Source organism: Peromyscus californicus, unplaced genomic scaffold, assembly GCF_007827085.1.
Source record: "Peromyscus californicus insignis strain IS unplaced genomic scaffold, ASM782708v3 Scaffold_18__1_contigs__length_77618521, whole genome shotgun sequence".
Classification (NCBI taxonomy): domain Eukaryota; kingdom Metazoa; phylum Chordata; class Mammalia; order Rodentia; family Cricetidae; genus Peromyscus; species Peromyscus californicus.
Window position 1 is genome coordinate 50,895,473 of NW_026294480.1, and position 4,331 is coordinate 50,899,803.

Sequence of the window (4,331 nt, forward strand, 5' to 3'; positions counted from 1 at the left end):
ATCCCATATACCTCTTGCACCTGGGCTTTTCCTGTTCTCTTACTTCTGTAAATCTTACTTTATGGCTTGCTATGTAGCTGGGTGGCTGGCCCCTGGAATCCTCCTTCTCCTTCTCCTTCTTCTCTTCCCAGATTTCTCTTTCTAGATATTCTCCCTGCCTGCCAGCCATGCCTATACTTTCTCCTGCCTTGCTATTGACTGTTCAGTTCTTTATTAGACCATCAGGTGTTTTAGACAGGCACAGTAACTCAGCTTCACAGAGTTAAACAAATGCAACATAAACAAAAGTAACACACCTTAAAATAATATTCTACAACAGAAGGGTGCACCTGTTCTAAGGTAGTATGAAAATAATGTCTCTTTTCTGCCTTTTGGGGGCCTCAGGGTGATTGGCTGGTGCCCCCTACATTGAGGGCAGATTTTCCCATTCAGCCCACTCAGATTTACACCTGTTCTCCTCTGGGAAAAGCTTTTTAGCTACACCCCCCCAAAACTGAATTACCAGTTCTGTGCATAGCTCTTGACCCGGTGAAACGAATAACCAAAACTGAATGTCACGGGTTCTTTGGATTTCTTAGAACTTTTTAGTTTAAGGCAGTGATTCAAAGCCTTCCTAATGCTGTGACCTTTTAATATAGTTCCTCATGTTGTAGTGACCCCCAGCCATAAAATTATTTTCATTGCTACTTCATATCTGTAATTTTGCTACTGTTATGAATTGTAATGTAAATATCTAAAATGCAGTATATCTGATATGTGACTCCTGGGCAAAGGGGGTCATGACCCACAGATTGAGAACTGTAGGCTTAAGGCACCATGAGTCCTCTAGTGCTATGACTGTTGTGGGCATAACCAACCACTTTCCGATTGGATTTGAGACCTGTTTCTGTCAACCTGGTAAAGAGCCCACAGCTGGGAATTCGTAGGCCCCAGTGGGGACCTACTGCTATTATTTTGCTAAATGATCAGGTTGTCCTACTGCCTTCTAAATACTCAGGGCGGTAGCCACAGGTTCCTGTTGCACACAGCTATAGTCAGAGATGCTGCATACATCAACAGAGGTAGCTAATACAGAAAAGCTCAAAGGCCAAAGCTCATAGGAAAAGTAATGTAGAGTGGCTGGTCCTTAATGAGCATCACCTCATCTTACAGAAGAAGTAGAAAGGGTGTAAGAGCCAGAGGATGCCGAGATGTGCAGTAAGAAGATAGCTTTTGGACCTGACATCATAGCCATTGTATGCACAAACTTGCTGTAATTGTGGTCATCTACACAAGACTTCCACGAGATTAGTTCCTTCGACATTTCATCATGGATGCTGGGAGGAGCTCACGGCACCCTTCCGTCCCTCCCTAAGGGACTACTGACAATTAGCAGTTGTTGAAGAAGGGGGTGCCCTTTTCTTCAGGGCTGTAGCTCTGAAAAGTTGCCCTTGCCCCAGTGAATTACCTCTCATCCTCTAACTAGTATTATTTTGCTAAATTGACATGGTATCAAACTGCCCTCTAAATTCATATCTCTATACTCATGGATTAGTGCAGCTCTCAGAGTTCATCAGAGTAGTTTCTTTATGAAGTGGATGACAGTTCAAGCAAGAATCAGAAGCTCAAAACTGGTCAAAGGGCAGAGAATAGATGTCTGTGGAGGGCTCAGCCACAAATGGGACATCTGTATCCCGTCTCATCCTACCAGGGCTCAGGAACCATCTTAAAGAGGGAGAAAGAAGGACTATAAGAGCCAGAGGTCAGGATGGACTGGGGTGAAGTAGGACACTCATGAACTCGCAGCCTCTGTAGTTGCCTGTCCCAGTCTTCCATAAGATCAAGCCCATCAAGAGGCCACCATGGGGGAAGAGCTCATGAGCCCCCCGCTCTAGCTGAGGATCTATTGACAGCTGATGGCTTTCAGAGGAGAGAGAATCAGTCTTCTTTAGGGTTGTGTCCCCTGCTCAGTTGTCCACATGCCAGTGGATGACTCACACCCAAAAACATATGGACTGTAAAAATTGGACTCAATTTTTTTTTAAAGGACAAGAAATTGGGAGGGAATGAGGAGGTGGGGGGGGTGAATCTGGGAGGAGTTGGGAGTAGTGGAGGAAGAATATGACCAGAATACATAGTATGCATGGATGAAATTTTACATGCATTAGTAGAAATATTATATTAAAAAATACCCCTCAGCCATTCTTGGCAAAAGCTGTATGTAAACTCAGTGGGTCTCACACACACAAAGAAAGGAACGAAAGGAGAAAACAGGACCTGTTGGGAAGACAGGTTCCAGCTGGGGAGAGAGGGGGCCTAGAGGGGACTGAGGAATGAAATAACTAAGGTTCATTATACAAAATGCACGTGCAATAAAAGATTAAATAAATAAATAGTGTGAATAGATCCTGAAGGTTGTTGAATCCATTTGCTTTTGCTATACTATTCAGAGACAGTTCCTTAAAGTAAGCGTTTGGATACATTGAAAATTGGCAAGTGAGCCACGTAATAAATGGGTAAGGATGGGAAGCACAGTTTGGAGTCGTACAAGTTACTCTTTTTTTTTTCTGGGTCACAAATCAGGCTGATGGCTTTTGTTTGTGAGCCCCCTAATTTCTGTACCCAGCATGTGCCATCATCCGCTTCCTCAAGTCTGCCCTGTTGCTCTGGGTCGTGCTATGCCGCGTTTCCCACCCTCCAGGCCAATTGCCAGCACTTTCCCCTGCATTGAGCTTGCTAGGACAGACAAATGCAATAATATACAATGACCCTGAGCTAAAACAAGGATGTGCTTCTCTGAGCTGAAGACCCTCAATAATCAGAAATGTGCCCGTGTTAAGCAGAGAAGGGCCTCAGCTTGTGGTTTTTTTCACAGAAACAGGAAGCAAACTAAGACACCAACCAAACCTCAAACTTGATTGAGGACCTGGCTGGTAGGGAAGTGGGCTTTTGGCTAGAATTACAGGCAGCAGTCTGGCTGGGATTTGCTCTGGACACTGTTGCCCTCATGAGTCACTAGAAGAATGAGATTAGAATGTAGACTCTCTAGTTGCTGAATGGTGGGAAATGCCATTTTAATGCTGTAACACTGTTGCTGAGTGTATAGGAGTTCACCCTTAAAGAGGAAAGAGATTCCTGTAGATGAGCTTGCTTTTCTATTTTATATGTGAGTATATTCATTCATGCATGTATAATTATGTATGTATACATGTTATAATCATATATGTATGATGAGACATATAAATTATTATATGTTAGTTCCATTCAATTCTTGAAGTTGCATCTATTTTCCTTTTTATTTTATTTTATTTTATTTTTGTGTGTACAGGCTTTATTTGAAATATTTTTTTCAAGAACCATCACTACTCAGGACAAGGGCAAAGATGACCTTCTGCAGAAACTTGGGAACTACACACAGAACTGCAGAAGCAACATCTCAGCTGAAGCTGGGGGCTGCCTGGGGGTGGAGGGGTAGGGGTGGAGGTTCAGGCAAGGAGAGGGCGTCAACTTCAGCTGCCACCAGGGTAGTATCTCGTGGTCCTAGACAATAGCTGTCTTTGGGAAGTTGGAGTACACATCCATGATCTGGCTACACGCCTGGCTGAGGGGCCATCAAATCAATGTCACTCAAGTTCCTGGCCAGCCAAACTCCTCCGGAAGTCATTCCGATCAGTGGCGAAGTGGTAGACGCCGCGGAGCCAGGAGCCAGGCTCCTACGTTGTCTGGAACCTCGGGGCCTCCTTGGCCGAGCCGGAGGCGCTCACCGTCACCCCACTAGAAGCCATAATAGCACCGAGCACCTCCGCACAGGCTGTGCGGCACACTTATTTTCCTTTTTAATCATCTTTATATACTGAAGGTCTGTGCGCTTGTCTGATAAACAGCAGAGGTCAATAAATACTTGATGGTTATAGAAACATACCTTAAAGAAACAAGATTCAATATAAAATTCAGTGTACCGTTCAATTGATGAAGGAGTAAACGACATTAAAAATGGTCAGGTCATTTTTAGAAGGTTTCACGTTGTCAGATGACAGGGCTTGAATATATACTGATAGTAAATGATAAAAATTATTATAAAAATAAGTTATATATGCACATTAAAATGTAGGCACATGTACACTGTACTGTATACTGTGTAGCCAGTGTTAAAGCAAGCTTCTTGAAGTGTTCCACTTCTCTTTCGTTAGTGGTCCACCACTGGCTTAAAGAATTGTTAAAGAATCAAATTCCAATCATTTTACTAATTCCTTCATACACAGTTCCTCAACTACCTGAAATGCAATGAGTATTTGTGGTAAGTATAAAATAGCTATATTTTATTGCTTAAACAAATCACCCTGAAGATATAT

General features: G+C 43.1%; 1 pseudogene; it reads right to left on the bottom strand.

The window, feature by feature from the left end:
- Window positions 1-3,568: 3,568 nt before the first annotated feature.
- On the bottom strand, window positions 3,569-3,764 carry LOC128113259 (mitochondrial import receptor subunit TOM6 homolog; annotated as a pseudogene).
- Window positions 3,765-4,331: the final 567 nt, after the last annotated feature.